At 40.8% G+C, this 25,758-nt stretch overlaps 1 pseudogene; it reads left to right on the forward strand.

The window, feature by feature from the left end:
* The first annotated feature begins 879 nt into the window (after window positions 1-879).
* LOC123485331 lies at window positions 880-1,054 on the forward strand (annotated as a pseudogene).
* Window positions 1,055-25,758: the final 24,704 nt, after the last annotated feature.

The following is a 25,758-nucleotide window of genomic DNA, read 5'->3' on the forward strand; positions in this document are numbered from 1 at the left end:
TCAAGTGGTCACCGACGGGATTGGTTAAATTTATAAAACAAGAAATTTGGAAAAAAATACAATTCGAAATAGATAAGTGGGGCATCACATCTGTTAAACATAGATGGAAAGGGATATACCCTTCTTTGTAAACGTTTTTTATAGCCTATATATAGGCCTATGTATAACTGTATTCTGTCATGTAAATTGAAATGTAGGCTTTGTAAATATTCGATATACACTGAGGTTTATTCAGAGTTCCCTTTGGTATATGTGTATGATTTTATTTCTATAATTGTTTTTATTCCTTTGAAAGATCAGCTTTGGGAGATTGTTAGAGGCAATTGTTTACATGCTTCTCTTGAATGTAGGCCTTTTAGCTGGTCAGGTTCCTCAGAACAGCACTTTTTTTAGGAGTTTTGCTATTTTGATACGGTTAAGGTACTGTTTTTGTAAATCCATGTTATGTACAACGTTATGCACTGAATTTGTACTTGTATTTGAATGTGAAATGAAAATAAAAATTATTTTTCCCAAAAAAAAAAAAAAAAAAAAATCTGTTCTTATCAGAGGAGGCTTTTTTGATAAGGACTCACCCCGTTTTTGTACAAAGGACCGAAGACAGCTTTTTTAACAAAGTGACTTTTTGACAGGCTTTTTATGTCTTAAAAATGTTTTACTTTGTTGAATCATTTATACACATTTTAAAATGGCTTTTATTAATTGGCTTTTACAGGAATGGGTACTTTTATGTAGGATTGTTTTATTGTTTTAAATAAACAACATGTACCTTTTAAATTTAAATGTAATGTAATGCTGGTTTTATGCACTTGTATGCCGTTTTTATGTGTGTAAATGTATTTAAAAAAATGTGAGCTGTTTTAAAGAAACTGTACAATAAAAACTTTTCCAAAAGAAAAAATCTGTTCTTATCAGTTTAATATCTGATACGTCCCCTATCTGGGGACCATATATTAAATTGATTTTTGGAACAGGGAGATGGAATAGGGGCTTGCTCCGTCCACTCCACGCATCGACCTGGTATTGCAGTACCTCCAGGAACGGTGCACCCCCTATCATTGTAAAGATAAAGCAGGCAAAGACAACAGAATTGCGTTGTTATATTCCATTAGGATCACGATGTATTTTATATTTTCACGTTTGACCATCTTCATCTCAATGTCAATGATGGCTTGAAAGTGATGGTGAAGTCAGTCACTGTTATATTGACTATGATAGCTGATGTGAATGGTGCGTTAATCATCTAATCAAATCAATGTTTATTCGTCACATGCACAGGATACAGGGAGTAAATGGTACAGTGATAATGCTTTAAAGATAATGCTTTTAAAAAATATTGGCATAGATTGGGCGGGTAGAAGGATTACCTTATCCTATCCCAGGTATTCCTTAAAGAGGTGGGATTTCAAATGTCTCCGGAAGGTGGTGAGTGACTCCGCTGTCCTGGCGTCGTGAGGGAGCTTGTTCCACCATTGGGGTGCCAGAGCAGCGAACAGTTTTGACTGGGCTGAGCGGGAACTATGCTTCCGCAGAGGAAGGGGAGCCAGCAGGCCAGAGGTGGATGAACGCAATGCTCTCGTTTGGGTGTAGGGACTGATCAGAGCCTGAAGGTACGGAGGTGCCGTTCCCCTCACAGCTCCATAGGCAAGCACCATGGACTTGTAACAGATGCGAGCTTCAACTGGAAGCCAGTGGAGTGTGCATTATAACACTTATAAATGTCTGGATTTGATTAGAGCTTTGATCAGCATGAAAATACAAACCTGATGCTACCTGAGCCTGATCAGACATATATTAAATACATGTTATAATACATTTTACAAATCCAAATCCCAGATGAAGAATAAGACACTATTTCAAAGCATAGTACATGTCATGTTAGCCAAGTACAATGTAATTACTAGTTGTTACACAGGATTTAGCCAATTAAAATTAAGTGTATCTTTAGGAGTACTTGTAATTAATGTGTACAGTACATTACCCATCCTGACAACCTGGCCCTCAATTTAAAGCTTGTGGAAGTGACATCCAAGTGGGAGAATAAATACACTAGAACACCACAGAGTATCTGTATAGGAAAATCATTCAGAGCACACTGTGCTGCCAATCACAGTGTAATGTGCGACATTTTTCGGGTGTGGAGAGCTCGTTAGAGGATAGAGAAAGCTTGCATTGAAGAGCTGGGCGTCGTGTTATGACCTGCATTATCTGAATTAGGCCCACATAATTATACCTACGGAGGAGCGGCTTCTATGGAGGAACTTTGAATGTCTGAACTTCAGAGTTGGTTTAACGTTGGACCAGAGCAGATGTTAGCTAACTAGCTAACAACCTTGTTTGTGCAGTGCAACACTATAATTAAAAACAGGTCTTAACTTTTTGTCGTTAATAAATCCAATGTGAAACGTGGTGACTATAGTATCCTTAACTAGCATTGAAAAAGTTAATCCAATCTTCTCAAATTAAACATATCTCCCTAATTTCTGAATCATACTTGTAACGTTGTCAGTAGGATAAAGTAACCTATGCTTCAGAGGGGAGGAGCAGGTAGTTTCCACACGCACACCCACTGGCAAAGGTTTCCATTCCAGCTGGCAGGCAGAAACTGGAATACGTTTCTAGAGTGAGCTTTGTTGCGATTTTGTGGGACTGGAGAAAAATACCCGGAAAGTAAAATAAGGTTATTACCTGGATCCCATGCTTTTAAAATAACTGCTGTTCCTGAAAAGTATAGAACACTTTAGTTTCCGGTTCTTTCCAACCCTAGAAAAATTATTTGGATGTAGGTCATGCTTAGGCTAATAAATTATAAAGGGAAATAAATTGCTACAGTTTACACTTTTAGTAATTTAATGAAATGTTGTAATCTGATCTCGGAATGCACGGACCGTTAGTAGTGGGGGAACAGGAAGTTCCGGGCAGGCGGCACCATTCTTCACAATAAAGAAAGCGCCAGAACTGTGCAGTCAAGAAGATAACCTTTGTGTCCGTTTCTATTTATTACTAGAGGTATGTAATAGCACGTTTAAACTTTCTAATGTCGAAATAACATGTCATACCATGCTAGGTAACACATTCGTTAAGGTATTATCACGTTTGGTAAAGGTTTGATGTGTTATTTTCGTGTCAAACCAAGTGAAGAACGTGATAACAACTATTTTACAAGTCACATAGCTAGAGACTTTGGGTTTGTCTGAGTGGATGTACATAATTTTCTCAAGGTAATGTCATAAATAATCAATTTATTTGGGATTTCTGTGTTCGTTTAGCATATTATTGGTTTTGTGTAAAATTCCCATGCTGGTAAAATGGCGGCTACTCTCGGTCAGCGTCAACGGACTTCAGTGAGGACAGTGCGGGTGCATCAGAGACAATTTCACGGTCGCACTACTGTTTTGAAGCAGAATGTAATGATTATCAGTTTTCTACATGTGTACTAATATTCAGACACATTCTGTTGTTTCTGTCTTTATCAATAAATGTTGCTATGGTGTGAACAGGAAATACAATTTGTTTTTGATTGAAGTAATACAGTGAAGACAAGTTTTAAAGAAATTAGCACACAGTGCTGTCTAAAACAAACTGTAACCTTGTACTAAATGGATTTTGAGTCATTTATGCATTTATCTACTATAGGTTAGATATTAGCTCAAAAGTATTGTGGAGCTCCTGCACCTTAATATAAACAGTACCGGCACCCAAAATGAGTATTGGCACCTATTTCAGTCCAAGTCAAGCACTGAATTAGATAACTGAACAAGAAAAATGTGAAAATATTTTTAGAGAATAAAGAAAGTGCCAGAACTGTCAAGACAATAACTTTTTGTATCTGTTTCTCTTTATTACTACTGGCCGATTCAGGTAAGTCTGAGGCCGGTAACATCAACAGTGAGGACAAAACCCAGCCTGCCTCTCTCCTTCCACACTGAGTCCAAACCTACAGTCACTGGGTCCTGATTGTGACAGTGGAGCCCAGTTTACTGCAGGATCCAAAGATGGCATCAGTGAAGCTGGAAGACTGCAGTCAAACACCGGAGCTGAATGTCAACAATAAAGATGAAGAAGAGGAGAAGAAGATTGGGAAATATGTTTCTCACGGTAAGAGCAGGTTCTATCTAACTAAGTTTGTTGGACATGATTTGGAAAGGCACACACCTATCTATATACAGTGCATTCGGAAAGTATTCAGACCTCTTGACTTTTTCGACATTTTGTTACGTTACAGCCTTATTGTAAAATTGATTAAATTGTTTTTTCCCCTCAATCTACACACAATACCCCATAATGACAAAGCAAAAACAACAACAACTGAACAATCACATTTACATAAGTATTCAGACCCTTTACTCAGTACTTTGTTTAAGCACCTTTGGCAGTGATTGCAGCCAAAGTCTTAATGTGTATGACGCTACAAGCTTGGCACACCTGTATTTGGGGAGTTTCTCCCATTCCTCTCTGCAGATCCTCGAGCTCTGTCAGGTTGGATAGGGTGCGTTGCTGCACAGCTTTTTTCAGGTCTCCAGAGATGTTTTTTGGGGTTTAAATCCCGGCTCTGGCTGGGCCACTCAAGGACATTCAGAGACTTGTCCCGAAGCCACTCCTGCGTTGTCTTGGCTGTGTGCTTAGGGTCGTTGTCCTGTTGGAAGGTGAACCTTCGCCCCGGTCTTGAGATCCTGAGCGCACTGGAGGAGGTTTTCATCAAGGATCTCTCTGTACTTTGCTCCAATCATCTTTCCCTCGATCCTGACTAGGCTCCCAGTCCCTGCAGGTGAGCAACATCACCGCAGCATGATGCTTCCACCACCATGCTTCACCATAAGGATGGTGCCAGGTTTCCTCCAGACGTGACGCTTGGCATTCAGGCCAAAGAGTTCAATCTCGGCTTCATCACACCAGAGAATCTTGTTTCTCATGGTCCGAGTCCTTTAGGTGCCTTTGTCAAACTCCAAGCGGGCTGTCATGTGCCTTTTGCTGAGGAGTGGCTTCCGTCTGGCCACTCTACCATAAAGGCCTGATTGGTGGAGTGCTGAAGAGATGGTTGTCCTTCTGGAAGGTTCTCACATTTCCATAGAGGAACTCTGGAGCTCTGTCAGAGTGACCATCATGTTCTTGGTCACCTATATAGACAGTTGTGTGACTTTCCAAATCATCTCCAATCAATTGAATTTACCACAGTTGGACTCCAATTATGTTTTAGAAACATCTCAAGGATGATCAATGGAAACAGGATCCACCCGAGCTCAATTTCGAGTCTCATAGCAATGGGTATGAATACTTATGTAAACAAGGTATTTCTGCTGTTTTATTTTTAATACATTTGCAAAAATGTCTAAGAACCTGTTTTCACTTTGTCATTATGAGGTATTGTGTGTAGATTGATGAGGATTTTTATTTATTTAATCCATTTCAGAATAAGGCTATAACGAATCAAATTGTGGAAAAAGTCAAGGGGTCTGAATACTTTCCGAATGCACTGTACATATCCAAAAGTGGACCTAGAAGTTTGTCCTTAAATATCTATTGGGAGCCCATCTGGACCTTCCGCTTTACCTCCCTTCAGATTGAAAATAGCATCAGATATTTCAACACCATCCAATTCCTTTTCCAGATCCAATTTAGTGTCTTCTGAAGTAGAGGGAAAATCAAGACCTGACTAGTTCAGTTCTCAGGAGATTCAGAGTTGTAAAGTGTGTTGTAGTAGGAAGCAAATGTTTGGTTTATTTCTACAGGATCCATTGATAATTGTCCTTGTAAATTATGAATTGCATTAAAGGCTGAATTTTACTTCTTACTGTGCCAGGCCAGCAATTTACCAGGTTTTTCACCTTGATCATAGGACTGTTTCAGCCTAGTTAAGCTGTTTGCAGCCTTTGAGGTGGGAAGTTCTTCATACTGAGCTTTAAGACCAAATCATTCCTTGTTTACTTCTACTGAGTTATCCAAAAAAGCTTCCCTCTCCAATTCTCTCATTTTGCTGTCCATCTCTCATTTTCTGATTTTATTTGATTTTAAACTGGTAAAATGTATAATTTGCTCCCAAATATGTGCTTTGAAAGCCTCCCATCTGGTACTCGCTGACGTTTGGTCAGTGTTCAATGTCAAATAAACATCTATATGCACTCCAACGTAATGTAAGAAGTCTGGGTCCTGTAACCATCTGGGATGCAAACGCCATCAAGAGGATCCTTTTACTAGTTTTGTATCCCTATAGAATAATGACACATGGGAATGGTCATTCAAAACAATAGTATCATATCCATTTCCTGCTACATTGGGAAGCAATGAGCAAGAAACTAAAAAGTAGTCTACATGAGAATATGATTTAAATGTTGACGAGTAACATGAATACTCCCTTTTACTCGGGTTCTGAGTTCTCCAACGTTCACATAGATTTAAATCCATAATGAAATGCTGTAATTTCTTTCTACTCTGCGAGTGGGAAGTGTCTAAACCAGAGGAGCGATCTAGATGAGGATCAAGAGTGCAATTAAAGTCCCCTGCCATTAGGACCTTACCAGGAATGGAGGCTATCAATAGAAATACATTCTCAAAGAATTTGGGATTATCATCATTAGGACCATAAACATTAACCAGATTAATATGCTCATTCAAAAGAGTTCCCTGGATCAAAATGTATCTACCAGCTGTTTCAGTTATAATAGTATCCACTTGAAACGGAACAGATTAGTGAATTAAAACCATAACACCATGAGAATGAGAGGAGAAACAGGATGCTACTACTTGCCCTTGCCATCTCCTGCATACTTTAAGTAGCTCATCCTTCAACAAGTGAGTTTCTTGTAGGAACACAATAGATGAATGAAGTTGTTTAAGCCTAGTTATAACCTGTTTTAAGCTTGGATAGTTTACAAACTCCACAGACATTCCACAAAGTAAATTTAAGTTTAGCATTTGAAGTCATTTAACCAAAGATGTAAACATGGAATAAGCTATAGCTTAAAGGCATATCTAAAATCTTTTTCCATTTTAGTCATTTAGCAGACGCTCTTATCCAGAGCGACTTAAAGTTAGTGAGTGCATACATATACAGTGGGGGGGGGAAAGTATTTAGTCAGCCACCAATTCTGCAAGTTCTCCCACTTAAAAAGATGAGAGGCCTGTAATTTTCATCATAGGTACACGTCAACTATGACAGACAAATTGAGAGAGAAAAATCCAGAAAATCCCATTGTAGGATTTTTAATGAATTTATTTGCAAATTATGGTGGAAAATAAGTATTTGGTCACCTACAAACAAGCAAGATTTCTGGCTCTCACAGACCTGTAACTTCTTCTTTAAGAGGCTCCTCTGTCCTCCACTCGTTACCTGATTTAATGGCACCTGTTTGAACTTGTTATCAGTATAAAAGACACCTGTCCACAACCTCAAACAGTCACACTCCAAACTCCACTATGGCCAAGACCAAAGAGCTGTCAAAGGACACCAGAAACAAAATTGTAGACCTGCACCAGGCTGGGAAGACTGAATCTGCAATAGGTAAGCAGCTTGGTTTGAAGAAATCAACTGGGAGCAATTATTAGGAAATGGAAGACATACAAGACCACTGATAATCTCCCTCGATCTGGGGCTCCACGCAAGATCTCACCCCGTGGGGTCAAAATGATCACAAAAATCCCAGAACCACACGGGGGGACCTAGTGAATGACCTGCAGAGAGCTGGGACCAAAGGAACAAAACCTACCACCAGTAACACACTACGCTGCCAGGGACTCAAATCATGCAGTGCCAGACGTGTCCCCCTGCTTAAGCCAGTACATGTCCAGGCCCGTCTGAAGTTTGCTAGAGTGCATTTGGATGATCCAGAAGAGGATTGGGAGAATGTCATATGGTCAGATGAAACCAAAATAGAACTTTTTGGTAAAAACTCAACTCGTCGTGTTTGGAGGACAAAGAATGCTGAGTTGCATCCAAAGAACACCATACCTACTGTGAAGCATGGGGGTGGAAACATCATGCTTTGGGGCTGTTTTTCTGCAAAGAGACCAGGACGACTGATCTATGTAAAGGAAAGAATGAATGGGGCCATGTATCGTGAGATTTTGAGTGAAAACCTCCTTCCATCAGCAAGGGCATTGAAGATGAAACGTGGCTGGGTCTTTCAGCATGACAATGATCCCAAACACACCGCCCGGGCAATGAAGGAGTGGCTTCGTAAGAAGCATTTCAAGGTCCTGGAGTGGCCTAGCCAGTCTCCAGATCTCAACCCCATAGAAAATCTTTGGAGGGAGGTGAAAGTCCGTGTTGCCCAGCGACAGCCCCAAAACATCACTGCTCTAGAGGAGATCTGCATGGAGGCATGGGCCAAAATACCAGCAACAGTGTGTGAAAACCTTGTGAAGACTTACAGAAAACGTTTGACCTGTGTCATTGCCAACAAAGAGTATATAACAAAGTATTGAGAAACGTTTGTTATTGACCAAATACTTATTTTCCACCATAATTTGCAAATAAATTAATTAAAAATCCTACGATGTGATTTTCTGGATTTTTTTCCTCATTTTGTTTGTCATAGTTGACGTGTACCTATGATGAAAATTACAGGCCTCTCTCATCTTTTTAGGTGGGAGAACTTGCACAATTGGTGGCTGACTAAATACTTTTTTCCCCCACTGTATATATTTTTTTCATACTGGCCCCCCGTGGGAATCGAACCCACAACCCTGGCGTTGCAAACGCCATGCTCTACCAGCTGAGCTACACATGGTTTAGTAACCACAAGGACAGCATGAATATTTTGTAGTGAGGAAAATATGTAAAGATCTGTTGAAACAAATATTTCCTAACAGTAAACACTGAACCCCATTCCTCTGTCTCCCTAACTGAGACAATCAACGCTTCCTCTCCCACCTCCCCCTAATCGTAGAGTGTAGCCTGGTGGACGACTGATCCATTAAAGGGAGCAGTCTAACCTAAGCGAAGCTAAACAAAACAAAGTATCTCCTGCCTTCTCTCAGCCATTACTTCTCACGAACAAAACAAAAGGCATATCTTGCAAGATGTTATGTTAAATATCACGTAGTATTTGTTTGAAAAGTAGCAAAGAATAGCTCCACCTAAAACAGTAACGCTAGTTAGTGAAGCCTGAGACTAATGTTAACGTTACAGTATGGACCGTCCAAAATAGTGGTAGATGATCCACAACACAGGGTCTGCTGCTAGTAGCTACCAAGTAACAATATGGCCCATACGTATAGCGTTAACGTAGTATACCATGATACGTTTATAAACCAGAAAAAGTATCAAAGATCAGAAATGAACAGCCTACGTGAGAAAAATATATATAATTGAATATGTGCTACATTAACCAAAGGCCCTTTGCACATGATGTTAGGCTTGCACCTGAATGTCAATCATTTTAGTCCAAGGATATGATCGAAAGGAACCACCAATACTTTTTCTAGAGCTGGCTGCCTGGACAAACTAAGCAATCGGGGGAGAAGGGCCTTGGTCAGGGAGGTCACCAGGAAGCCGGTGGTCACTCTGACAGAGCTCCAGAGTTCTGTGGCGATAGGAGAACCTTCCAGAAGGATAACCATCTCTGCAGCACTCCACCAATCAGGCCTTTATGGGTAGAGTGGCTCGACGGAAGCCACTCCCCATGAAAAGGCACATGACTGCCTGCTGGGAGTTTGCCAAAATACACCTAAAGGACTCTCAGACCATGAGAAACAAGATTCTGTGATCTGATGAAACCAAGATTGAACTCTTTGGCCTGAATGCCAAGCGTCACTTCTGGAGGAATCCTGGCACCATCCCAATGGTGAAGCATGGTGGTGGCAGCATCATGCTGTGGTGGTGTTTTTCAGTGGCAGGGACTGGGAGACTAGTCAGGATCGAGGGAAAGATGAACGGAGCAAAGTACAGAGAGACCTGAAAATAGCTGTGTGGCGATACTCCCCATCTAACCTCACAATCTTCAGAGGATCTGCAGAGAAACTCCTCAAATACAGGTATGCCAAGCTTGTAGCGTCATACCCAATAAGACTTGAGGCTGTAATCACTGCCAAAGGTGCTTCAACAAAGTACTGAGTAAAGTCTGAATGCGGTCGGACCATCATATAATAGGCATATACATTACTCTTACTGAATTTCCACGTGGGCGAGGATATTGGAAATGTAATCAAAGCCTATTGGATGATGATTTATTTATAATTAGAACAAAGGAATTTATAACTGACTTTTTCCAACATAACATAGGTACAGCGAATCCCCTTATTGTATGGGACACCTTTAAATGTGCCTTTAGAGGCCATGCAATTCAGTACTCATCTCGAAAACAAAAGCAATTTAGGTCAAAAGAGTTTATACTAAGAAAGGAAATAGAAAGTCTAACAGAACAGATAGATCGCAATAAAAACTGTAACATAGAGGCTCAGAATAAATTAGAGGAAAAACAAAAAGAAATGGAGAAACTTATTCAAGAAAGATCAAGTGTAATATATTATAAAATAAAGCAAACTGGATGGAATATGGGGAAAAATGCACAAAATTCTTTTTTAATCTTCAACATAGGAATGCTACCAAAAAGAACTTAATGAAACTGGTTACAATTGACGGAGTCACCCATAATTCACCAAATGATATTTTGAAGGAAGAAACAAAGTACTTTGAGCATATTTTTTCATTTCAGTCGCCTCCATCTCCTCTAACTGAAGCTAATTGTAAAGATTATTTTTCTATTGATAATGTCAAATTAACAGCCACACAGAAAGACTAATGTGAAGGTGAAATTACAGAGGAGGAACTTCTGGATGCAATTAAAGACTTTAAGTCTGGGAAAACTCCAGGGTTGGATGGCATACCAGTCGAGGTATACCAAACCTTTTTTGATATACTAAGAGGACCGTTATTAGCATGTTTTAACCACTCCTATGTAAATGGTAGATTATCTGACACTCAAGAAGAAGGTCTGATCTCATTATTACTGAAACAGGATACAAGTGGAACATATAAAGATCCAGTCCATTTACAAAATTGGAGGCCCCTTACACTTCAGTGTTGTGCTGCATAAATCCTAGCAAAATGTATAGCGCATAGAATTAAAAAGGTATTGTCGGATATTATTCATTCTAATCAGACAGGTTTTTTACATGGAAGATACATTGGAGATAATATAAGGCAAGTATTGGAAACAATAGAACACAATGGAAAATATGGGAAACCAGGCCTGCTATTCATAGCAGACTTCGAAAAGGCATTTGATAAAGTTTGACTGGGGTTTATATATAAATGCCTGGAGCATTTCAATTTTGGAGAATCTCTTATAAAATGGGTCAAAATCATGTATAGTAACCCTAGGTGTAAAATAGTAAATAATGACTATTTCTCAGAAAGTTTTAAACTGTCAAGAGGAGTAAAAGAAGGTTGTCCACTATCGGCATATCTATTTATTGTGGCCATCGAGATGTTAGCTATTAAAATCAGATGTGACCAATAATAATATCAGAGGATTAGAAATACAGGGCTTAAAAACAAAGGTGTCATTGTACGCTGATGATTCATGTTTTCTTTTAAATCCACAACTAGAATCCCTCCACAGCCTCATAGAGGATCTAGATACATTTTCTAACCTCTCTGGATTACAACCAAATTATGACAAATGTACTATATTACGTATTGGATCACTAAAAAATAAAACATTTACATTACCATGTAGTTTACCAATAAAATGGTCTGATGGTGATGTGGATATACTCGGAATACATATCCCAAAGGAAATAAATGATCTCACTTCAATAAATGTTAATAGAAAGTTAGCAAAAATAGATAAGATCTTACTACCATGGAAAGGAAAATACCTGTCAATTTGTGGAAAAATCACCCTGATTAACTCTTTAGTATTATCCCAGTTTACCTATTTGCTTATGGTCTTGCCTACGCCTAGCGAACAGTTTTTTAAATTATATGAGAAAAAAATATTCAATTTTATTTGGAACGGCAAGCCAGACAAAATTTAAAGAGCATATTTATATAATGAATATGAATTCGGAGGACAGAAATGATTAAATATTAAAGCATTAGACCTATCACTAAAAGCTTCAGTCATACAAAAGTTATACTTAAATCCGAACTGGTTCTCAAGCAAATTAGTAAGATTGTCTCACCCAATGTTCAAGAAAGGCCTTTTTCCCTTTATTCAGATTACAACCTCTCACTTTCAGTTATTTGAAAAGGAAATAATCTCCCAAATGTCACTATTTCTAAAACAAGCCATAGAAAGTTGGTTGCAATTTCAATTTAATCCTCCAGAAACGACAGAACAAATAATGCAACAAATATTGTGGTTAAATTCAAATATACTAATTGACAAAAAAAACTGTATTTTTGGACAGAATGTTTAAAAAAAGGTATAATCTTCATAAATGATATCATCGGTAGGACTGGTGGAGTTATGTCGCACATGCAGCTAACAAAAACATATGGAAATGTCTGCTCTACCCAAAATTACAACCAAATAATTGCAGCCTTACCACAAAAGTGGAAGAGGAAAGTGGAAGGGGGAGAAAGTAAGGAACTTGTCTGTCGGCCTTGCATTAAAGAACATAATTGGTTAAGGAAAACTGTGATAAATAAAAAAGTATATCAGTTTCACTTAAGGACCAAAGGATTGACAGCCGTCCCATATAGATTGCAAAATAGTTGGGAAGAGATCTTTGACATACCGATCCCATGGCATAGTGTTTATGAACTGACACGCAAAACGACACCGGATTCAAAAAATTTGAATCTTTCAATTTAAATTATTATATAAAATTCTTGCTACCAATAGAATGTTATTTATATGGGGGATACAATCTTCCCAGCTCTGCAGATTTTGCTGTGAGGAGACAGAATCATTAGATCATTTGTTTTGGTTCTGTCCATTTGTAGCTTGTTTTTTGGACACAGGTCCAGGAATGGCTAAAGGATTGCAATATTTACCTGGAACTAACCTTGCAGATAGCATTACTGGGTGATCTGAAAAGTCATAGTCAATCAATCAATAATATAATAATACTTTTAGCAAAAATGTTTATTTTTAATTCACAATCTGTAGAAGCAATGAGAATAGAAAGGTTCAGAACTTTTGTAAAACATCACAGTACGGTTGAAATATATATGGCAAATAGAAATCCTATATGGATGGTGTTAAGAGATAGATGGGAGGTATTGAATAGAGTTGAAGGATGGGACTAATAACAAATAACAACAAATAATAACAAAGATAGCTAATGATGTAAGCATACTGTGTCCATAATAAGTATATAGGTTGTATGTTGGGAGCTTTTGGGAAAGAGCACAGTTAGAAAGATATGGCATATAGAAGCAAACCGGATGGACATCATGAAAATGATCGGAGAGGTTGAGAGTAGAAGAAGTTCGGGAGCAAAAAAAATAAAATAATATATATATATATATATATATATATATATATATAATAGAATTATTGTAAAATTAACTCTGTCCATAAGGTGTAGATAGTAAGTAGAGGCCTGGGCATTGTTGTTCACTAATTTACTCCAAGTAGGGAAAGGATGGTGGGGTTGAAAAGTAATAAAGGGGAGTGTGTGTATATATATATAAATAAATAAAAAAACATGGGGGATTAGAAGTGATGCAGACAATTACATTGATAGAAGATACAATCTATCTACAATATTAAGCTGATCCATTCCCCCAAACAAACGTAGCGGTCAAACAGGGAAATGCTTCCAATCATTTTTCCTTTTTATTCATTTTAGAAACACTTAAAATGAGGGCCGTTTTGTGTAGGCTTACCCTGGCGTGACTTTTAGCAATATATTCGGCTCTATTTCCTCTCAGATTATAAAACTCTAATTATCATTAAAGTAGACATCATGCAATACAACAAATCACTGCAATCTCCTGCACTTCATCTCTAGCTGACACTTTTGCTAACAGGTATTGTGTCAATTTAAAACTTGCACAAGACAGTTCACAGAATTGACCATTTAAATAAATGTAGCCTATTTATTCATTACTAAATTTAGCTAACATTATATAGTTAACCCAGAGATCCTTACATTTGACTCGATTCGGCAATTTTGTCCAGATCATCATGGCATTTGTAGTTCTTTATGATAGCCACATTAGCAGCTAATTAAATGTCATTTTTGTAGGGGTAAATACAGGCGAAAATATTGATAAGTCACTTTGTCCTAGAGAGATTGACACGGTTATCAAAATGCCACGCCAGGGTAAGCCTACACGAAACACAGCCCTTATTTTAAGTGTTTCTAAAATCCCCAATGGGGAAAAATGAATGGTGTAAAAATGATTGGAACCATTTCCCTGTTATGACTGCTAGGTTTTATGGGTATTATCATTTATACTGTGGTACTCCATTGGTGTGCAGCTACCTGAAGCTAGTGGGGTGTGGATGAGCTGAGACACGTGGTAAGATGGCTGACAATAAAAAAAGTGGAATGGGGGATTGCAGTGGGGGATGCACAAACCTTCTGGAAGATCTGATGAATGGGAAAGATGGTGGACAAGGAAAAAGGAGAAAAGTGGAATATGTTTTGAGTGAATATGGAATGGAAGATCACACAGAACTTTTAGAAGAGCTACAGGAGGTAAGTGAACGTGACGAGAGTGAGGATGAATTAACTGTGGTGGCAGGTGCAGTGATGACCGCTGAGAAGGAGCTGAGTGTAGAGGGAAGCAGTGTGGTGAGGGAGGTTATCGTCTAGTGTATAAAGAGGGATACGTCCTCCAGTAGCTCAGAGATGGAACCTGGTGAGAGTGAGGATGAATTACCTGCGGTGAGGAACTCAGAGTTCGGGCCTCGTTCCAAGGATGATAAGGATGATTCTGGCCCAGTGGGAGTGGGCGCTGCGGATTACGTGATTAGAGACAGGAATTGTGACTTGAATTGCTCTCCGGAACAGGGTGGCATTGAAAGGAGTGATAACGGGGTTAGGTTTAAGTGTTGAGGATGAGCAGTTGAAATGGAAGATTCCAGGTGTCTGTGACGCCCTCCGTTTGGTGAGATGTAGATCCGGTGTAGAGCGTGGGGAAACAGAGAATACATTATCTGTCAAGCTGGATTTTGATACATAGTCTCTGCCAGATAAGATCAAGGTAGGAAGTGTCAGTTATCCCGTGAGCGATTCTGTTCTGTAAATACTACAGTGTTTTAGGTGTGAAGTTTATGGGCCTGTTGCAGCAGTGTGTAGGCGTGAGATGCCTAGATGTGACAAGTGTGCAGGAGGGCATGAGATGAAGAAATGTGTGGTATCAGTGGAGAAAGTTCTGTGTGTTAGTTATGGGGGTGCTAACGGGCTGGGGATCTGAGGTGTCAGGTGAGAGAAAGGCAGATTGAGGTTGCCAGGGTTACAGTAGTACAGAAAGTGTTGTATGCCAAAGCAGTGAAGAGAGTGGTAGAGGAAGATGGGTACAGGGTGATGGATCTTGAGAGGATTCCTGTGAGTAGGCAGAGACCAAGAGAGAGTGATGGGAAGAATATGTGCTTCAGTAAGGTGGGAATTTTAGCATTTATAGCAATGGTTGTCAATTGTACTGCAGAAATGGATCGAAAGTCCCAGAAAATAGAGGCTGTGGTGGCAGCATCAGAGAAGTACTTGGGATTGCGAGGATTTACTGCAGAACAGCTGCAGGGGGTGTTGAGTGGTAGTGGTCTGGCGTAGGACTAGATAGGGTGGAATGGGGTGGTGGGTTTTTGTAGTGGAATATTGCCACGAAGGGACTCAAAGTCAAACTTAAAAAATAATATTAATTTATCATCAATCTGGAGAGGTTCAAACAAACTTAAAAGCACCATAGTACACGTCGGTCGGGAGCTCTGCCGGGGCAGTCCCGTTAGTTGTCCTATATACTGCTTACACAGACAAGTTATATTTGCATGATTTTAGCTTTATTAATAATTAATTAATCGTTAACATTTGGTTCCTGCATGTGACTGACCAATACCTCACAAGGCTTCTTCTCTCCAAGCTGAGACCTTGAAACTGAGAGATCCCTTTTGGATCCCAGAACAATGTTCTGTGCGTACTGCCAATTGGTCTGAGGAGGTCAGTCATCTGCACCAACCAAGAACATTTACCCTCACATTTTTTAGAGCAGGCTAATACTGCAATTTTGTATTAATTGCCGTATCAATGAATTTAATGTATATAGGATGTGAATGGCCTCACACACCAGTACAGTAGGTGGCAGTGTATGCACCTAAAAGTTGAATGCGCTCCGCCAACCAAATCCCGAAGAAGAAGGATGGAGAATGTGAAAAAGGAGCAAAGTTCATCTTTATTATTGATGTTTGATGAAGAGTATCTACCACCCTATGTAAAGCTGGGATATATAATATACCCCATAAGAGAGTTTGTGTAAAACCTGATGCAATGCAAGAAATGTAAAAAGTTTGGCCACATGTCAAGTGTTTGCAGACGGAAGGAATATGTTATTGAAGAGCATGTGAATGTAAAATGTTGTAACTGTGGTGGGGGTCATATTCCTGAATTCCCAGAGTGCCCTGTTAGGGTGAAAGAGGTTGAGGTGTCAAGGATCAGGGCTGTACAGCAAATCTCCTATGTGGAGGCGGTGAAGAGAGTTATAGTAGCAAGAGGCCACAGTTCTGAAGAAGATATGGTGGTGGATGCACTGCAACCAGTTGCAAATGTTGTACGTCAATCAAGTGATCTGGATACACTTATTTTGAAGGTGGATTTTTTAGTATTTATAGCCACAGTTATTAATTTTACTGCACAATAAGTCCAAGAAGCTGGACATCATTATATCTGTAGCTGAGAAGTTTTTGGGCCTCCAAGACTTCACGGCAGAAGCCCTGCAAGGTCTACTGTAGCCAGAAAATGTTCCGCCCTCACAGGATCCTTCTGAGCCTGTGTAGGGACCTGATTAGAACAGAAAAGCAGGCTGATTTAGTTCAATTTAAATGTTGTTATCGATAGTTTGTATGATTTTTTTGAAATACTGTATACACTGAACAAACATATAAACGCAACATGTAAAGTGTTGGTCCCATGTTTCATGAGGTGAAATAAAAGATCCCAGAAATGTTCCAGACACAAACTTATTTCTAAAATGTTGTGCACAAATGTGTTTACATCCCTGTTAGTGAGCATTTCTCCTTTGCCAACATAATCCATCCACCTGACAGGTGTGGCATATCATGAAGCTGATTAAATAGCATGATCATCATTACACAGGTGCACCTTGTGCTGGGGACAAGAGTAGCTGAGGAGGTGCTTGGCAGCATCTAATGGGGATCCCTAACAAATACAAAAATGCCACTCTAAAATGTGCAGTTTTTTCATACAACACAATGCCACAGATGTCTCAAGTTTTGAGGGAGCATGCAATTGGCATGCTGACTGCAGGAATGTCCACCAGAGCTGTTGTCAGAGAATGTTAGGTTAATTTCTCTACCATTAGCTGCCTCCAATGTTGTTTAAGAGAATTTTGCAGTATGCCCAACCAGCCTCACAACTGCTGACCACCGTGTATGGCGTTGTGTGGAAGTGCGGTTTGCTGATGTCAATGTTGTGAACAGAGTACCCCATGGTGGTATCGGGGTTATGGTATGGCATGGCATAAGCTACAGACAACTAATACAAATGCATTTTATCGATGGCAGTTTGAATGCACAGAGATGCCATGACAAGATCCTGAGGCCCGTTGTCTTGCCATTCATCCACCTCCATCACCTCGTGTTTCAGCATGATAATGCACGGCCCCATGTTGCAAGGATCTGTACACAATTGAACATGCTGAAAATGTCCCAATTCTTCCATGGCCTGCATACTCACCAGACATGTCACCCTTTGAGCATGTTTGGGATGGTCTGGATCAATGTGTACCACAGCTTGTTCCAGTTCCCGCCAATATCCAGGAATTTCCTAGAAGCCTAGAGTCAGGGAAAATGTGTTATTTTATAAATGGATTTCATGCAATTCTATATCATTTTAGATGACTGGAGACTTTCGCAGAATCTTTTTTAATACCTCACAAATGACCAAAATGAAAGGTTACTTTGACACTGAGAATCTGAGATCAATAACCACGACCTTATCTTGAATCCATCAATAGCTTAGGCCCCTACAGTGAGGAAAAAAGTATTTGATCCCCTGCTGATTTTGTATGTTTGCCCACTGACAATCATTTTAATGGTAGGTTTATTTGAACAGTGAGAGACAGAATAATAACATAGAAATCCAGAAAAACGCATGTCAAAAATGTTATAATTTGATTTGCATTTTAATGAGGGAAATAAGTATTTGACCCCCTCTCAATCAGAAAGATTTAATCTCAGCTTGTTACCTGTATAAAAGACGCTTGTCCACAGAAGCAATTAATCAATCAGATTCCAAACTCTCCACCATGGCCGAGACCAAAGAGCTCTCCAAGGATGTCAGGGACAAGATTGTAGACCTACACAAGGCTGGAATGGGCTACAAGACCATCGGCAAGCAGCTTGTTGAGAAGGTGACAACAGTTGGTGCGATTATTCGCAACTGGAAGAAACACAAAATAACTTTCAATCTCCCTCGGCCTGGGGCTCCATGCAAGATCTCACCTCGTGGAGTTGCAATGATCATGAGAATGGTGAGGAATCAGCCCAGAACTACACGGGAGGATCTTGTCAATGATCTCAAGGCAGCTGGGACCATAGTCACCAAGAAAACAATTGGTAACACACTACGCCGTGAAGGACTGAAAACCTGCAGCGCCCGCAAGGTCTCCCTGCTCAAGAAAGCACATATACAAGGCTGTCTGAAGTTTGCCAACGAACATCTGAATGATTCAGAGGAGAACTGGGTGAAAGTGTTGTGGTCAGATGAGACCAAAATGGAGCTCTTTGGCATCAACTCAACTCGCCGTGTTTGGAGGAGGAGGAATGCTACCTATGACCCCAAGAACACCATCCCCACCGTCAAACATGGAGGTGGAAACATTATGCTTTGGGGGTGTTTTTCTGCTAAGGGGACAGGACAACTTCACCGCATCAAAGGGACGATGGACGGGGCCATGTACCATCAAATCTTGGGTGAGAACCTCCTTCCCTCAGCCAGGGCATTGAAAATGTGTCGTGGATGGGTATTCCAGCATGACAATGACCCAAAACACAAGGCCAAGGCAACAAAGGAGTGGCTCAAGAAGAAGCACATTAAGGTCCTGGAGTGGCCTAGTCAGTCTCCAGACCTTAATCCCATAGAAAATCTGTGGATTGAGCTGATGGTTCGAGTTGCCAAACGTCAGCCTCGAAACCTTAATGACTGGGAGAAGATCTGCAAAGAGGAGTGGAACAAAATCCCTCCTGAGATGTGTGCAAACCTGGTGGCCAACTACAAGAAACGTCTGACCTCTGTGATTGCCAACAAGGGTTTTGCCACCAAGTACTAAGTCATGTTTTGCAGAGGGGTCAAATACTTATTTCCCTCATTAAAATGCAAATCAATTAATAACCTTTTTGACATGCGTTTTTCTGGATTTCTTTGTTGTTATTCTGTCTCTCACTGTTCAAATAAACCTGCCATTAAAATTATAGACTGATCATGTCTTTGTCAGTGGGCAAACGTACAAAATCAGCAGGGGATCAAATACTTTTTTCCCTCACTGTACATGGTTTGACACCAGTATTGCCAGCATTTGTTTTATTCACTGGGCTATCTAGAGTGATCAGAGAGTAGACTAAATAAGTTATGTAGACAAACTGCCAATGTTTTAAAGTTCTATTAAATGAGTCTGTGTAGTTACTAACCCTTGTGATAGTGAGTGGAGGATGACACTAACCCTTGTGATAGTGAGTGGAGGATGATATGGCTTCTACATCTGCATTGCTTGCTCTTTGGGGTTTTAGGCTGGGTTTCTATAAAGCACTTTGTGACAACTTCTGATGTAAAAAGGGCTTCATAAAATACATTTGATTGACATGTATATCATACCAACTGACTGGTTCTTCTGATGTTGTTCACACAGGAGAACATGTTGAGACATTCTCTACATCCAGAGAGCAACAGCAGGAAGATCACAGAGCTAAGAGGTCTCACCACTGCCCACATTGTGAGGCGAGTTTCTCAATTCTATCAAAGTTAAAAATACACCTACAAATACACACAGGAGAGAAGCCTTACTCCTGCTCTGACTGTGGAAAATGTTTTAAATCATCAACTGAGCTAAAACGTCATCAGAGAACACACACAGGAGAGAAGCCTTACTCCTGCTCTGACTGTGGGAAGAGTTTCTCTCGACTGGACACCTTAAAACAACATGAATGTATACACACAGGAGAGAAGCCATACTCCTGCTCTGACTGTGGGAAGAGTTTCTCTCGACTGGACACCTTAAAACAACATGAATGTATACATACAGGAGAGAAGCCTTACTTCTGCTCTGACTGTGGGTTAAGTTTCTCTAAACCTGGCACCTTAAAAATACATGAACGTATACACACAGGAGAGAAGCCATACTCCTGCTCTGACTGTGGGAAGAGTTTCTCTCGACAGGACCCCTTAAAAAGACATGAACGTATACACACAGGAGAGAAGCCTTACTCCTGCTCTGACTGTGTAAAGCGCTTCAAAACATCAACTGAGCTAAAAGTTCATCAGAGAACACACACAGGAGAGAAGCCTTACTCCTGCTCTGACTGTGGGGCGAGTTTCTCTCAACTGGGCCACTTAAAAAGACATGAATGTATACATACAGGAGAGAAGCCATACTCCTGCTCCGACTGTGGGTTAAGTTTCTCTCAATCTGGCAACTTAAAAATACATGAACGTATACATACAGGAAAGAAGCCATACTCCTGCAATGACTGTGGGAAGGGTTTCTCTCAGCAGGAAAGCTTGAAATCACACCAACGGATACACACAGGAGAGAAGCCTTACTCCTGCTCTGATTGTGTAAAGCGCTTCAAAACATCAACTGAGCTAAAAGTTCATCAGAGAACACACACAGGAGAGAAGCCTTACTCCTGCTCTGACTGTGGGACAAGTTTCTCTCAACTGGCCAACTTAAAAAAACATGAACGTATACACACAGGAGAGAAGCCTTACTCCTGCTCTGACTGTGGGTTAAGTTTCTCTCAATTTGGCCAATTAAAAATACATGAACGTATACACACAGGAGAGAAGCCTTACTCCTGCTCTGACTGTGGGTTAAGTTTCTCTAGATCTGGCCAATTAAAAATACATGAACGTATACACACAGGAGAGAAGCCATACTCCTGCTCTGACTGTGGGAAGATTTTCACAGCCAAAAACAGACGAACACACAGGAGAGAAGCCTACTCCTGCTCTGACTGTGGGAAGAGTTTCTCTCGACTGGGCCCCTTAAAAATAATGAAGTAACACACAGGAGAGAAGCTTACCTGCTCTGACTGTGGGAAGAGTTTCTCTCGACTGGGCCCCTTAAAAATACATGAACGTATACACACAGGAGCGAAGCCATACTCCTGCTCTGACTGTGTAAAGCGCTTCAAAACATCAACTGAGCTAAAAGTTCATCAGAGAACACACACAGGAGAGAAGCCTTACTCCTGCTCTGACTGTGGGGCGAGTTTCTCTCAACTGGGCCACTTAAAAACACATGAACGTATACACACAGGACAGAAGCCTTACTCCTGCTCTGACTGTGGGTTAAGTGTCTCTCAATTTGGCCAATTAAAAATACATGAACGTATACACACAGGAGAGAAGCCTTACTCCTGCTCTGACTGTGGGTTAAGTTTCTCTAGATCTGGCCACTTAAAACAACATGAACATATACACACAGGAGAGAAGCCATACTCCTGCTCTGACTGTGGGAAGAGTTTCTCTCAATCTGGCAACTTAAAAATACATGAACGTATACATACAGGAAAGAAGCCATACTCCTGCTCTGACTGTGGGTTAAGTTTCTCTCAATCTGGCAACTTAAAAATACATGAACGTATACATACAGGAAAGAAGCCATACTCCTGCAATGACTGTGGGAAGGGTTTCTCTCAGCAGGAAAGCTTGAAATCACACCAACGGATACACACAGGAGAGAAGCCTTACTCCTGCTCTGACTGTGGGACAAGTTTCTCTCGACTGGCCAACTTCAAAAAACATGAACGTATACATAAGAAGTGGTAGTGGATTGGATACACTCTATTGTAATCCTATTGTTTCTCACTGTGAGAGAACTGTGCAGAGGTACGGGAAAGTTGTAGAATGTTAGAATCTCTTAACTGATCAGTGTGCACCTTGTCAGTTTTGCAGATAGCTCCTACTGTAAAGATAATGAGAGGTCTAGGATATAGAGGAAACCACGAGTACATGCATCCATGCCGTGTGTCAGCATTGCAGGCTGGTGGTGATGGTGTGGGGTGTGTTTTCATGGCAGACATTGGGCCCCTTAAAAGTGGAGCAACGTTTGAATGCCACAGGATATCTAAAAATCATTGTCAATCAGGTGCATCCCTTCATGGCAGCAGTTATCCATCTGCAAATATATTTTTTCAGCAGGATTATGCCCCATGCAACAAGGCTTGTCCAGGAATGGTTCAACGAACATGACAGTGAATTCAGGTTACTGCAGTGGCCTTCCGAGGCACCAGATCACAATCCAATTGTGCATCTGTTGTAAGAGATGGAACGAGCTATTCTGAGTAGAAATCCACTGCCAGACAGCTGGACACAACTGTGGGAGGCATTGCATTCAACATGGGCCAGCATCCCAGTGGAACGCTTTCGACACCTTGTAGAGTCCATGCCCCGACAAATTGAGGCTGTTCTGATGACAAAGACTATCAGCTGTTCAGAAATGACAGGTCCAGAGAGGGGATGCGAGGAGGGGGTGTGGCTATGTATGTGAATCACAGTATGCAGGCAAAGAGAAGAATAACTGACCTAGAGAAAGAAGAGTTTGAGTGTCTTCAGCTCCGTCCTAAACAACACCCCAGCTCAGTTTCATCTCTGGTAGTGGAGTGCTCTAACATCCACCATGGGCACATGACAAAACACTGCATCAGAACACTGTGGATTATCTCATAATCACTGTCCATGTGATCAGGATGTCCTCTCCCCAAATGGGTCTCATCCTGTGTGGAGACTTTAATCACATGCCCATCAAGATGCTGACAAACTCCCATCCAGACATGAAACAAGTGGTCAAAGACAAGACCACAGAGGGAACTCCAGCCTAGATCTGATCAACACAACCCACTGTACTTGCTCCTCTCGGATCCAGTGATCACAAATGTCTGCGGTTCTCTCCAAACACAACATCAGGAGGGAGAAGCGAGGTGCAGTGGTAAAAAGGACATCTTGTAACACAGAACAGAAAGGAGACATTTGCACGATGTATGGCCAGTACTGACTGGTCTGCCATATATGAGGTGGAGAGCATCGATGGGTGGAGACGTTCACCTCCTGCATTCAAACTGCACTTGATGTATGCATGCCAATAAGAAATAAGAAAACAACAACACTGGACAAGCCCTGGATGACTGAAAGAATAAAGGCTACCATCAGGAAAATGCAGAATATTTTCAACAGATGGGGAGAAACAATGACATGGAGAAAATACAGAAACACAGTGCAAATGCTTATCAAGGAAGCAAAGACAAGCTACTGCAAAACTGAAATCCAGGACCTAAAGAAGAAAAACCCTAAGGAATGGTGGGACTTCATTAACAATGGACTGGGACCAAAGAAAACATCAGGAGGGAGAATACAGGTTGAGGGAATTGAAGACGACGACGTGGCTGATGTTTTGAATGGCTTCTTTGCTGAGGCATGGACAAGCACCACACCTCTTGCCATCTTCCCCCTGCCCATGTCTACAAGGCAGGTTGAGCTGTGCAGCATTGGCCAGTTAAAGCAAGCTCTGACCAGACTCAGCCCACATAAAGCATGTGGGCCTGATGGCATTCCAGCCTGGCTACTAAAAGAGCATGCAGAAGATCTAGCCCCTGTCATCAAACACATTGTTAACACCTCCTACTGGCAGGGGACAGTTTTATCTAAGTGCACGAATCAGTATGACTACCTCCCAAGTCCAGCACTATTACCGCCCTTGTGAAAGCCACACACTACTGGCTGACAGCTACAGACTCTATAAAACCAACAATGGTGAGGGTGTTACTGGCTGATGTGTCCAAAGCCTTTGATCGAGTAGATCACGCAAAGTTCCTGCAACATCTTTCTGACATTGAACTGTGTCCAAGGTTACTAGCCTGGCTCCACAGCTACACCACCGAAAGAGGGCAGAGGGTGATGGCAACTGGCACATTTAGCCCTTGGTCAGAGGTCACCTCTGGTGTGCCACAAGGTGGCGTGGTTTCACCATATCTGTTTCTCCTTTACATGTCCACCCGAAAAGTTGTCTTCAGTGACACTCTGGACACTGGGTATGCAGACGATGTAGGGCTGTCCCGAGCCATACCATTAACCAGCATCCAAGAGGACACTTCCATGGGCTTGGAGATACAGCAGCTGGAAGAGTGGCTCACATCCAACAACATGGTCCTGAATGGGGAAAAAGTCTGTGGAAATTCAGATATGTTTTTCTAGAGACCATCCACAACCTGCACCACTAATCCTAGGAGAACAGGAAGTACCAGTGGTAACAACAACCAAGTGTCTTGGTTTTCATCTAGACTCTAACCTCAGTGGTGACACCTGGAGCAGTCAGTGAAAAAGGCCAAAAAGCACCTTTTTGACATTTCTTGCCAGTAATGTCCTACTGAAGATCTGGTCACAGTCTATACTACACTGGCCAGGCCTTGTCTGGAATACGGTGGAGTGCTGTTAGTTGGATGCAGTAAAAAGCAGCAGGCCCAACTAGACAGGGTGCAGAGGAGGGCCTTGAGGATCATCTCCAGAGGTGGAGCAGTCCAACCACAGCTCCCGTCACTGCAGAGCAGGCGAGAACAGGCTGCAGTGCACCTGGTGAAGGACATGCACACTCTTGACCATCCACTGAATGACCTGCTCCCTCCAAGAAGAGGTAACTGCACCACCAGGCTCCTGAGAAACAGCCACAAACTGTCCTGTATAACTGCCTGTACAAACCGCCTGCGAAACGCCACTCTACCCACTGCTATCAGACTGCATAATAACTCCAGCTCTTAAATGGTTTTCCCAAAAACTCTATTTTTTTCTCCAATAACATTTTAATATTTCAATTTCCATTATGAAAAATGTCCTGTAATGTTTCAATTGTTCTGTATTCTACTTATGAGTGTTGGGCCAGTAACTGAAAGGTTTCTGGTTTGAATCCCGAGCCAACTAGGTCAAGAATCTGTCATTGTGGCCTTGAGCAAGGCAATTAACCCCAATTGGTCCTATAAGTCGCTCTAGATAAGAGCATCTGCTAAATTACAAATATGTAATGAAAAATCATGTTTGTACATGAATTTGTACTGGGCAACCTCTTCTCTTGTGCATAAATATAACAAACTGTTTAAAGTGAAATAGTTAGTGTCTATACAGTGCATTCTGAAAGTATTCAGACTCCTTGACTTTTTCAACAAAAAAATACGTTACAGCCTTATTGTAATATTGATTTTATTTTTTATTTTGTATCCCTTATCAATCTACACACAATACCCCATAATGGCAAATCGAAAACAGGTTTAGACATTTTTGCAAATGTATTAGAAATAATAAACTGATACCTTATTTACATAAGTATTCCAGACCCTTTGCTATGAATCTCGAAATTTTTCTCAGGTGCATCCTGTTTCTATTGATCTTCCTTGAGATGTTTCTACAACTTGATTGTAGTCC

Source organism: Coregonus clupeaformis, unplaced genomic scaffold, assembly GCF_020615455.1.
Source record: "Coregonus clupeaformis isolate EN_2021a unplaced genomic scaffold, ASM2061545v1 scaf0646, whole genome shotgun sequence".
NCBI lineage: Eukaryota > Metazoa > Chordata > Actinopteri > Salmoniformes > Salmonidae > Coregonus > Coregonus clupeaformis.